The sequence below is a fragment of the Podarcis liolepis genome, assembly GCF_965112155.1.
Source record: "Podarcis liolepis genome assembly, chromosome: 8".
NCBI classification, from domain to species: Eukaryota; Metazoa; Chordata; class Lepidosauria; order Squamata; family Lacertidae; genus Podarcis; species Podarcis liolepis.
The window spans coordinates 63628065-63640427 of record NC_139560.1 but is presented as its reverse complement, the minus strand read 5'-3'; the positions used below and the strand labels follow the sequence as shown (position 1 = coordinate 63640427).

The following is a 12363-nucleotide window of genomic DNA, read 5'->3' as shown; positions in this document are numbered from 1 at the left end:
GAGCTTGAACAGCTGAGTTCTTTTAAAGGAAATGAAAAAGATCTGTTCACTTCTTTTGCATGATAATGGAAGACTCTAAAGGGGAAGGCTGGAAATGGAGTATTCTTTGACTTGCCTCACCGCCTTCCTGCCATTTACTGCTGAATTGGAGCAAATGTCAACTGAGTTTTCTCTGGATTGACATTTGCTCCCATTTAGCACTAAAGAGTGGGTTTTCTAGGTCAAAGCAGCGGGGCAAAGACAAAACTGCTTGGGCCCATGCCTTGAAAGCATGGGGACAAACAGAAAACCACTTGGACCCCTGCTTTCTAGGCAGAGGAAAAGTGGAAGTTAATTGGGTTTAAACACAGTTAATTAAGGAGTATTCCTCGCCTCTCAAATGTTTATAGCAGTAGTTCTCAACCTGTGTCCTAGGGCTCTTGGAAGCTTGTCAAGGGTCCTTCATTGAGGAGACCAGTAATGATGGAAAGGCTTCTGTGAAACAGCCCACCATTAGCAGTCACACCCCCAAAACATGCAGCCACAGAACAATATTGGGTGCAGTCCAAAGTGGAGCAATGGTGAGGCGGAGTATGAACTGATTGTGCATCCCCAAATACGCCTCTGAATCCTCTGCAACATGCAAAGTGCCTATGGCAAAATGATGCATGTTATATAGTTATAGATAGATAATATGACCAATGTGTAGTTTTTCCTTGGCAAAGAAATCAGTGTGGAAAGGGTTCATTGAAGCTAGAAAGTTTGCAGTTGCTGGCCTGCAGTAAGGCTGGTAGTGTCTCCAATGTTTACTAATGGATTTTGCATGAGGTTAGACTGGTGGGAGTGCTTAAATATTTGGATAAACAACAACAAAAATATTTCGTTAGTTTGCAAAAGGGTTTATGAGGATTGGAGGGCACTGCAAAAATTTGGAAAAGAAGACTATCATGGTTGAAGTGCAGAATAGTGGAAAGCAATTATTTTATTACCAAGATTATTATCTAGTGTGTAGATAACGTAACTGTAAATGGTTTTTTTTAAAGCCATTGTAAATAATTCAATGGAAACTTCTCCACCCGAGCTAACCAGGAAGTTGGTATTAATAAAAGGGTGAGGAACAGTACTGTTCAATAAAAAGACTGCTCTATTAATAAATACTCTGAATATTTTAAATTATTGCTACTTGTGGGGGCGCCCGTGCCAAAGACTGGCCACCCATGTCCCATATTGAAGTGCTTTCCATGTAGGAAAAGCAAAAGGTTTGAAGCAACGCTAATGAGTCAAACATGACCTTAAAAAACCATCTGCAGCAAACAAGGTGTTCACTCTTTCAGACTTCATTTGCCTAACTCTCTACCAGGAATCTGCCAGCCAAAAGGACCAAGTGGTGCCAACTACAGTGGCAAGTTCTAGAGCTGCACATGGCCTGCAAACAAAGCGTTAAGCAAAACTCAGCAACGCAACCCACAAAAACCAAATACTGTAACCAGTAAACTAATCTGACCTTCTCATTTTCTTGGATGTCAGTCTAGCAAGGGCATGTTCCACAGATACAAAAAGGAAGTTGTTAATAAGGAAACAGAGAAGCTGAGCTTGAAGCAGACGTCTTTGCAAATCACCCTTGCATGCCCTTTGAATGTCCATTGTAGAAGAGCGTCACTCAAAATACTATTGCAGTTTCAATTAATAGCTAATGATTTCTAAAGACTGAGAATACACGCCATATGTGAGACTGTAAAAGCAGTATTTATACCATGCTGTCCTATTTTACTTTGTAACAAGGCTGAGGAACTTGTAATCCAACAATTTTGGGCCTGTCACAATTCCCATCACCCATGACCACCCCAACCACTGATGGAGGGCCACATTTATAATATCACAAAGGGAATGCTGTTGAACTGCTTGAAAGGAAACATAAAGAAAACCATCTGTCTTCTTAATGTTGTCTCCCCAAATTATTTCCCACTATATTCAGTTTACAGTTTATTTAGTAATTTTACTTTATGGTAAAGTAAAAGTAAAGGGACCCCTGACCATTAGGTCCAGTCTTGGCCGACTCTGGGGTTGCGGTGCTCATCTTGCTTTATTGGCAGAGGGAGCTGGCGTACAGCTTCCGGGTCATGTGGCCAGTATGACCAAGCCGCTTCTGGCAAACCAGAGCAGCGCACGGAAACACTGTTTACCTTCCCGCCGGAGCGGTACCTATTTATCTACTTGCACTTGACGTGCTTTTGAACTACTAGGTTGGCAGGAGCAGGGACCGAGCAACGGGAGCTCACCCCGTCGCGGGGATTCAAACTGCTGACCTTCTGATCGGCAAGTCCTAGGCTCTGTGGTTTAACCCACAGCGCCACCCGTGTCCCTTACTTTGTGGAGATACAAACAAAAGATGGGTGTCTATTGCTACTGAACTATTTCATCATGTGGTTCCTGTTTCTCTTGCTGGCAGTTCAGATGATGTTGCTCAAAGGCCACCAAGAAAGAAGCTATATGCCTGTGACTGTAAGAGAGAAACATATACAAACGGTTCATTGTTCCTGTACAGAAGAAAAATAACGTGTCATTTACAGTCACTCTGCCCACACCTCACTTGATATCTCCTCCCTCACCAGTGCCAAATACACAGTAATCTATTGCCCTGAGATGTCAAATTCCAAGCGAAGGAAACTGAAATGTCATACCTTCGTTCATAGCACCATCTCATGGAACTATTTTTTCCGGATTCTTGGGAAGTTGAAATATTTCAGAAGAATATCAGGAACTGTTGTTTTAGCTTGTTTGGTAAGTAGATAATTGCCTTCCAACTCTACACGTTTTTCAGGAAATGATGTGAGTGTTGTATTGTTCCTAGATGGGGGCAGCAATGTTTTTTAACAAGGCGCACATACATATATGTATTCTTTTTTAAAAAAGAAACAAACACAACAAGACCATGTAGTCTTAAGTCTCTGAAGCTGAATCAGACTTTCTGTAGATAAGACTTTGTCCCAGACAAATTGTTCATGCGGCTGAAAGTATTTCAGACGGCATGCAAGCAACAGGAAAAAAAAGAAAAGAAAAAGCACCCCAAAAACAAAACCTATTATATTAAACTAAAAAAGGTCGTTTATACAATGGGATATCAGCTACAACCAGAACGTGCCTCTGGGACAAATCAGAACTTTTCTATGTGATCCTAACAAACAAGACATTATGAGTAATAAGAATGACAATTGTGCAAAATCGTTTTCATGGGTAGTTCAAAGGAAAATAATTTCAGTAGGGACATTAGGACCATTATAGTTCAACAACTCAATTCTAGCTGGGTAACTTTGTATGGCATGCCAGCTGGTCATCTAAATCAGAAAACTGATTTCGCTCAGTCTTGTGATGTTATTCTTGTGGTACAGGGGCTACTGAATTCTTCCTGTACCAGATAATGTGAGGAGCCCCAAGTCACATGGAAAGAGCCCACACTGCAGCTCTTTGCCATGCCAGCATTGCCTTACTTTCTGGTACAGTATGATACTGCGGTGCTAACACCCAGCTCCATTTCTCCATTCCACACATAAATCATTATGCCATGCACTCAGTGAAGCTTATTGATCCACTACAGTGGTACCTCGGGTTAAGTACTTAATTCATTCTGGAAGTCCGTTCTTAACCTGAAAGTGTTCTTAACACTGAAGCACCACTTTAGCTAATGGGGCCTCCCGCTGCCACCGTGTGATTTCTGTTCTCATCCTGAAGCAAAGTTCTTAACCCGAGGTACTATTTCTGGGTTAGCAGAGTCTGTAACCTTAAGTGTATGTAACCTGAAGCGTATGTAACCTGAGGTTCCACTGTATATGTAGGACTGTATCCAATAAAGTCTTCCCATCAATCCAAGAACTTCTGCTAGTGCAATAGAACTTCCCCTTCTTCTCCTCTACCTGTTGCCCCCCCAACTGCTTTGGAGGGTTGGGGGAACTCTCAGAACATACTTGAGGGGTGGGATAGAAGTAGGGGAATGTCTGCTGCACAAGTGGAAATCCTTCTGCTAATGGGATAACTTGACTGAATACAACCCAAAGTTTTTTTTTTCCAGATTAGAAACTGGATGATCTGGCCCTGTGACAGGAGTCATTGCGAGAACAGTGCATGAATATGCGGCGCATGTCAAAGAGGAATAGTAACCAAACTCCTGCATTATTTTCTCAATGTTGCAGAAGCAGGTCTAAGCGATCAGTGAATCCCCCTCAAGAAGCAAGCAGCATTCTTTAGTGATGAATTGGTAGAATCTTAAATGTGGGTTAAAGTGAAATAGACTGTGTGATGTGTCTAACCCTAGTCTCCTGTGGTCCTGTGAACAAATGATGACCACTTAACATCCTGCTCCTATACATTTTTATCCAGAAGGAAGTCCCATTGGTTTCACTAAGACCCACTCCCAAATAAGTTGGCAGAGAATTGCAGCTTCTCCGCAACTGCAATTTTTTGGGTTTTTTTTTCCCAGAGCCCTTAAGGATGCTCACAGATCCCTGACTGAAAAACAGATATTGAAAGATGGGGAACACATATTTTACCGAGCCTTCCATTGCAAACAATGTAGGAATGAAAACAGATATTGTAGGAAAGGGACAAGGAAAACAATTATTTGAGAACAGCTCATGTAGAGTAAGGAGGAGGAGCCAGTTGGCAAAGTCCACAGACTTTACCACTTCAGACTGTAGGTGAGTGATTGCTCTATGTAGAGTAACAGTCAGATGTACAAACAAGCAAATCCCCTCTCAGTGACATTCTTCACTGGCCAGAGGCTACCAATCCATACCATCAAAGACACTTGAGTTCTGGTTCTTTATGCTGGTTTTAGTAAGCAGAATCCCTTCTTTCTTCACATGTTGCTTCTCTAGGGTCTCTCATTCAAGGTCAAGAAAGCAGGCTGCACAATATCCCCAAATAACTGAAGACTAAAGTTAGCAACAACAGGCAAACTTAACCTTATCCTAGATTACTTTTAAGGGGTTATATGATAGCCATGTTCAAATATATAAAAGGATGTCATATAGAGGAGGGAGAAAGGTTGTTTTCTGCTGCTCCAGAGACGCGGACACGGAGCAATGGATCCAAACTACAAGAAAGAAGATTCCACCTAAACATTAGGAAGAACTTCCTGACAGTAAGAGCTGTTTGACAGTGGAATTTGCTGCCAAGGAGTGTGGTGGAGTCTCCTTCTTTGGAGGTCTTTAAGCAGAGGCTTGACAACCATATGTCAGGAGTGCTCTGATGGTGTTTCCTGCTTGGCAGGGGGTTGGACTCGATGGCCCTTGTGGTCTCTTCCAACTCTATGATTCTACTTCAAGACAAAAAAACACCAAAAAATGGTATAAAGATGTCCTTAAAAGGAAGCTGAAATGGGACTTCCTTCTAAGCAGTGCTTTTTTCCTGGGGTACCTACACCTTTTTCATTTCCTAGAAGAGAAGCACTGCTTCTAAGTAATGTTTGAAGGCTGGGATGTTAGAACTGGTGTGAATGCAGATAAGTACATCTCAGATGTGCATAGTAGCTTCAATGCTCATACTGACACCTGCTGGTGAGCAACAAATCATATAACAATGATATCAAGTGACTGACTACTACCGTATTTTTTGCACCATAACACTCACTTTTTTCCTCCTAGAAAGTAAGGGGAAATGTCTGTGTGTGTTATGGAGGAAATGCCTACAGGTGGCATGCCTACGGATTTTCCTCCTCTAAAAACTACGTGCGTGCTATGGTGGGGTGCGTGTTATAGAGCGAAAAATACGGTATGTCAGCAGGCTGAGAGGTTTTCACAAGCAGACTGATCACAGTCTGTTTTCTTCATAATTTTTCCTGTTTTTGCATAAAAGTGTTGAGCAAACAATAAGAAAACAAGAAACAGCTTCCTTTACATTGCCAGTAAAAGTCACAATGAAATACCAGATTTTATTGACAGAATACAAGGACATGGTTCATCTAGGGTCATTTGCCCAGTAGACGCATCACTCCCTCCCACAGCAAATGCAGAGGGGAGTGATGGTGAAACAGGACCACTGAAAAACAAACATGGTCCTGGGAAATCCCAACATCTTATGAATAATAATAGGGGGATGGGACAAAACTTTGAGAGTTTTGACCACTGAATGCTGAGTTTCAAGGGGTGGAAAACTTAAAACCAGGGGAGAAGAAATGGAATATTGTGGCATGGCTGGTTGGACAAAACAGAGCAGCACTCTATTTTGCTACAGGTTCCACTTGTTAGCTATAACACTGAATTATAACTGTGTGCCAATCCATATCCCAAATTGTTGTATTCTGTATTTGTCTAGCACAAAGTATCTGTATCGACAGCAAATAGAGCACAAATGAAGAATGATGTGTATAACATATAATGCTTATTGCCCTTGATTCATATTTGCTGGCAGAAGAGCTCATTCACATATTTTCTCCTCTTTCATTTCTCTTTTTTCAGTAAATGTTAACAGTCTACTTATCTAAACAGTGTAACATGTGAGCAGACAATTCACGGCATTCAGGGGCAGTAACTTCCATATAAGCTACGATACAGTGTTTCATCCAACCTTCTTGAGGACTTTAGTTAAGCATGAATTTTGCAATAACCCTGGAACCAGTATAAAAGGTTGTTATGAATGTTTATCAGCTTCTGTGAGCTTTCACGCAACTCACATACACTTTTATATTTGTAGTATACCAATACTTCAATAAAGGCAAGAGATCATTTATATAAAATGCTTAATACTTATTTATCAAAGATCTGTACAGCTGAGTTTTAAAAATGTCAGCATGTGTATTCTATTTGCGTTTTTTAAACGCCTACATAAGGTAAATATTATGTAAAAAAGAATGATACTAGTTTATTAAAACAAACAAAAAAAACTTGTTTGCCTTTACAATAATCTTGAAAGATAGGTAGACCTGTCACCTCTATAAATTTTGGATAAGAAACTAAAGCTGAGACAGAGATGTGCCCAAAGCCTAATAGCAAATCTGTGGTGGAGCAGGGATAAATCCCAGCAATGTTTAAAGTCTCTTTCCTTGAAAACAAAATATAAGATCAAAATACCTATCACCAAAATAGGTTACATATCTGTACTAGTTGTAATTAAAGCAGAAGCAGCCAACACAAGTCCTATGAATGAATCTGTTTTGCAAGTGTTAATATTGCCTACTTGTGTCTAAATGATTTTAGGAATCAAACTATGTATCAGGGTGGATAGAAATCAATGATTTTTTAAATTAAAAAAATCAGTTTTTTAAATGTGAATTGGATTGTTTTTATATAAATTGGATTTTTTAAATAAAATGCTTTTGGAGGAAAAATCATTATGAAGATAGTTTTCTATTTAAGTTACATTATAGTCCAAAGGCTTTTCATCAGGAAATAAGGATTTGCTTTAAGTATTTCATGTGTGCTAAAAACTCAGTCTAAGGTTGTTGGGTTTTTTTAAAAAAATATTGTTTAACCACATCAGTTAACAAACATGGATACATATGCTACAATGTTATTGGTTTAGTTAAATAAATTGTTTAAATTGTTATTAAGGAAATGATTATTTTTCTCCTTCCAATAAAGTACAGCAGAAAAGTTGTCCAAATATAAACAGTTAACCTATTAAACCTCACAATGATTTCATAATTATCTGTCAATGTATTTCTAATAGTATAACCAAATCAGAAATTTTTGATATAACTGTAAAAACTACTCTGAAAATTGATTATTCCAAAAACGAAACCTTCATATGGTTGTAAATACTAAGATTATACCAGCAAGAATGTCTTTCTGTAAAAATAAAATAAAAAATTAAATCAAGTCTTACTGACTAGTGATTTAAATCGTGATTTAAATCGATTTGATTTAAATCAAATCAACCCTGCTATGTATATTTTAGGGTGCAGTATCAAACACTCTTTGAAGTTATATCAGGTACTGAGTTCAAAGAACCTGTGTTAACACTAAGAAATGAGGACAGAGAACCTTGTCTGTTAGGTTCCTTTGAAAATTCTACCAACCATGGGTGGTCAATTTTGACCCATTTTAAATGATGGCTGTTAAGTTGTGGGTGAACATATCAGACGACAAAGCGATTCTTCAAACAGCTCTTGTTTATTCACAGGCCAAGACAGAACTGAACTGAAGGGTTCAGCCAGCCTGCTTATATAGAGCTCCACTAGAACACAACTATAACACTTTCTGTAACTATCCAATCCCTGAACATCAGTTTCAATCCCTTATTTGCATATATGGACCTGAGTGAAAACTGGTGGCCCAGGGTGAGAACTTCAATACATAACATTGGCCTCTTCATCCTAACATTTTAACATGACTGCTGCTACCAAAGATGTTGCCGGCATAAGAACTCTTGCCAGTTTGCACATACATATTGTAATGTGCTGTGAGATCTCATGGCAGTTAAAATCTCTGCCAATGGTTGGCTGAGCTGCTGTGCTGCCGCTGAATGTCCACAACCATTTTAAGTACTGAGGGGACGAAAATGCAGACAACAGAATTTTCAAAAACTGTCTGGCTTTTGCGAGGGAAGTGAAAGACTGTTTTGGCTATTCTTGGACAAAATGCCTTTAGAGACAGGATGAACTTTATTTCTGGTATGGGCAGACTAAGGGGAATGATGAGAAGAGGTTCTAGGAAGTTTGAAAGACATGAAGCAGGGAGCACAAAGGCCAAGGCAGCATAAGCTAGAAAAAACGGACTCATTTTGGCAACTGATTAAAAATTGAAATACAAGATAAATGCCAAATGAATTCCAAATTGGCACATATTAATTTGTTGCTCATTTATTTTTGTTTTTCTCTAAACTCGGAATACATGCTGGTGGAGGTTACCTAAGGAGGGAAGGGTGAAAAAAGCAAATGAGCAGCTCTTAGTTAAATCTGTTTTCAGTCAAAGTCAATTGTTGCTCACATAAAGCAAACTAAAATCTCATCACAAGCCCCAAACTGTACAGCTTATTTCCTGGAGTACATGGAGTGTCCCTAGGCTTGTTCATTGGTTCCTAGAGCCTTAATATTCACTGGGAGTGGAGGAATTAGTTTGCTGTATGTGAGCAGCTATTAAGTGTCCAGGACCTGGACTAAAAATAAATGCCACTTTAGACAGACATAGACATAGCCTAACAATGGGGGCCCTTTTTCCTATTTGTCTGCAATTTGGCAGGTCTGATCCCTTGGAGGGGTAGCAGAATGTCTGAAAATTCAATGCCAATTGGACAGAGAACACAGCACTTACAGGCAGAAGAAAAGCAGCTTGGACTCCCATTGAGAGTAACAGGGGGAGGGAAGGAAACAAATGAAACAGCAAATTAATAGCAAACACGATTGTAACAAATGACTAATGAAATGAACGAGGTTCCTAAAGAACAACCATGGATGGAGTAACTTTTTTTTTTCTTGCAAGAAGCAGGAATATGACGTAGGTAGAAAAAAATGCATATATCATTGATTTAGGTTGGGAAAATGCATGTATCAGGCATGGAGACCCTCCAATCCGTGGAATAAATTATGCTTGGAAGGGGTCCTAATTGGGCACACCTTGGGCACACCATATATACCTGCTTTTATATATGATGTCAGGTAAATTTGCAGCTGCCAAGGAACAATAGGGAGCATTAAAGTGCCCTCCAGTTGTTCCTTGAAAGCAGGGCTTTTATATGGCGCTTTTAAAATGTGACCTTCATCTACCCAGGAACTCTAAAGTACAACTGATCCATGCCAAAAAGTAGGTTCAGCTGAGTTTTTTTGCAGGTGTGATTTGAATCCAACTTGGGCATGCAAAGGGGGGGGGGGAGGTCATCTGATGTCATGGTAATGTCAGGATATTGATGGGTGGGCAACCACACCTACCTGTCAAAGTGCCCAGGGCAGGAGTGAGGGGGAAACTCAAGATTTGAACTCACTGTCCTCCAACCCCTGGTGTATATTACTGACACGAAATATGAAAGTACTATGCAGGTAAGGAAACTGGATGGTTAATAATTAGAGTGGCTGAAGGAGGCAGGATGGAGAAGGCAAAGGGGTGAAATCAACAATGAAAAGCATGGATAAGCAAACTAAGGACCGGGGACCGGATCCGGCCCAATTGCCTTCTAAATCCGGCCCGTGGATGGTCCAGGAATCAGCGTGTTTTTACATGTGCCCTTTTATTTAAAATGAATCTCTGGGTTATTTGTGAGGCCTGCTGGCGTTTTTACATGAATAGAATGTGTGCTTTTATTTAAAATGCACCTCAGGGTTATTTGTGGGGCATAGGAATTCATTCATTATTATTTTTCAAAATATAGTCTGGCCCCCCACAAGGTTTGTGGGACACAGTGGACCAGCCCTCCCTGCTGAAAAAGTTTGCTGACCCCTGGTGAAAAGCAATGAGCAGTGGAAGGGGTCAAGAGGAAAGTAGGAGAAGGGAAACACTCAAATTAGGCACAAGAGGGGCTGTGAGCTTTTAGCAGACAAGGAGTGGAAGGAAAAGGAGGCTCTGGGGGTTAGAGAATTGTAAAGCCGAGATGTAAGGCAGCCATTTCCAGACAATGAGAGACTAGCAGCAATGAGAGACTAGCAGCCCAGATGTGCACAGCGCTAGGCATTTCCTTTGATCCCTGCCTCAGAGCTATAAAACCCATGAAAGGGTCACACAGGTGGTGTCATACCTTAAGTTAACTTCAACAGAAGAAATTATTATTTTAAAAAACCATACCAATATCCGAGTTACAAAAACTTGGCATTTGCTCTGAAGACCAACACAGAGTTAAAAACCAAGAGCGACCTTCTGAACTGCCTCAAATTCAATTCTATAATAAAGCCATGCAGATTCTTAATTTACTTCACCACATCAGTGAGTTCACAGACATCTGAAAAACTGCTTTGCATCAATTTTGTTAGAGGTTCTCCCTGCCCCCTTCGCAGCGTGTGAAATGCTTTAAAGTCATCCATTTCCCCTCTTGCCCCCACCCCCAATCCACAAGAGAATTCACAACATTCCAGCATGCCTCAGTTGCTGGCAAGTGCTCTTTTCAGCCCAGGTACCTGATGATGATTGATGAAGCTGTCAGCCCTACGGTAGTGGATAGAGCAGCTTGGCAGAAGTTCAGTGTTATTGAAAGAAATCACAAATACTTATTCCATCTCCTCTGCTCACTTTAATCACATTATCAACAGGCTGCCAGGATGGAGCCTTGACACTAAGCCATACATTCACACAGGCAACCATTGTTGGCCATCTGCAGTTGCAACACAGATAATGAGTAATTTTGTTTTACATGTTCCTATTTTATGCACTGCCTAGCTGTTAAAATAACACTTGATCTTCCTGTTCCTCACTTAGCCTGCCTTGGCTTTCATCCTGTTATTAATGAATTCTTTGAAAGTTAGGTTACAAAGGACTAATCAAGGAGCTTTCCCTCCATTATTCTAATACTTAATGCAGATTAATCACAGTGAAGACAGGAGCTCATCATGCTCCATAATGCCATCTCCTTGTAAGAACACAAACTGATATGTGAGGTTGTTCATCTCGAGCAAAAGTTGCTCACATGCAGTGCTCAAAAAAGTAGTAGTTGTCCCCTATAATGCTGGATAACAGGAGGAATAATACTTTTGAAAATCTCAGGTTGTCACCCATTCTTGCTATTCTATTCATTTTTTTAAAAAATGAATCTCAGTTCTTCTGAGAGATCTTTCAGATTTCTTTGTGGTGAGCTTTCTAGCAAAAAGTCTGTCCATAAAACTCAGGGCATTGTACTTCCATAACTTTGTAGCTTTGGATGATTTCTCAGATTAAATTTTCACCATCTTCCTTGTTCTGAAAGCCAAGGTATAATTGTGAAAGAGCTCATTTGAATTCCCTGTATGAAGAATTTTTTTAAAAAAATAACACTTAACATAAATACCTGCCTCAGACAATCAAATCCTATCTTAGTTTAGTAACTCCAGTTTATGTTCCATGTACCTGTATAGCGCCCCTTCACTCCTCCCTTCATGAGTTGGGAAACAAGCCAGGAAATTTCAGTTAACCATAAACTTCCAGCTATGTCTGGACCAGGAAACTATGGTTAATGGCTTCCAAGGAAGCCAGGCCACAATAAACCATGTCCATGGAGTTAAAGTTGGCTTACAAATTCTCACTTATTTGGGAGCTATTAAGCATGGTTTCCCAGTTCAGACACAACAGGAAGTTATGCTTAACTGTGGCTTCCTGGTTTGTTTCTCCACTGAAAGGAAATGGGGAGCAAAGGGAGTGTGTGTGAAGGCACTGAGCTTGTGAATATCCTGGCTTATTAAGCAAAGGCTTGATCATCTGAATGCCACCAGTATCAGTGCCAAATAATAATTACAGTCGTTATAGAGCCCCTCCCTCCCCAATTCCTTGTTATTCC

The 12363-nt window shown here is 40.2% G+C and overlaps 1 protein-coding gene across 2 annotated transcripts in view; it reads right to left on the bottom strand.

Moving 5' to 3' along the window:
* Positions 1-12363, bottom strand: part of BLOC1S5 (biogenesis of lysosomal organelles complex 1 subunit 5) — a 36134-nt gene that overhangs the window by 12098 nt on the left and 11673 nt on the right. The window contains exon 6 of one of the 2 annotated variants that reach the window (XM_083519764.1): positions 8066-11832. The exons of the other annotated variant lie outside the window; for it this stretch is intronic. The gene's annotated coding sequence lies outside the window, so the exon portion shown is untranslated. Of the gene's footprint in view, positions 1-8065; positions 11833-12363 lie in introns of those variants that run through there. 2 annotated transcript variants of the gene reach the window in all.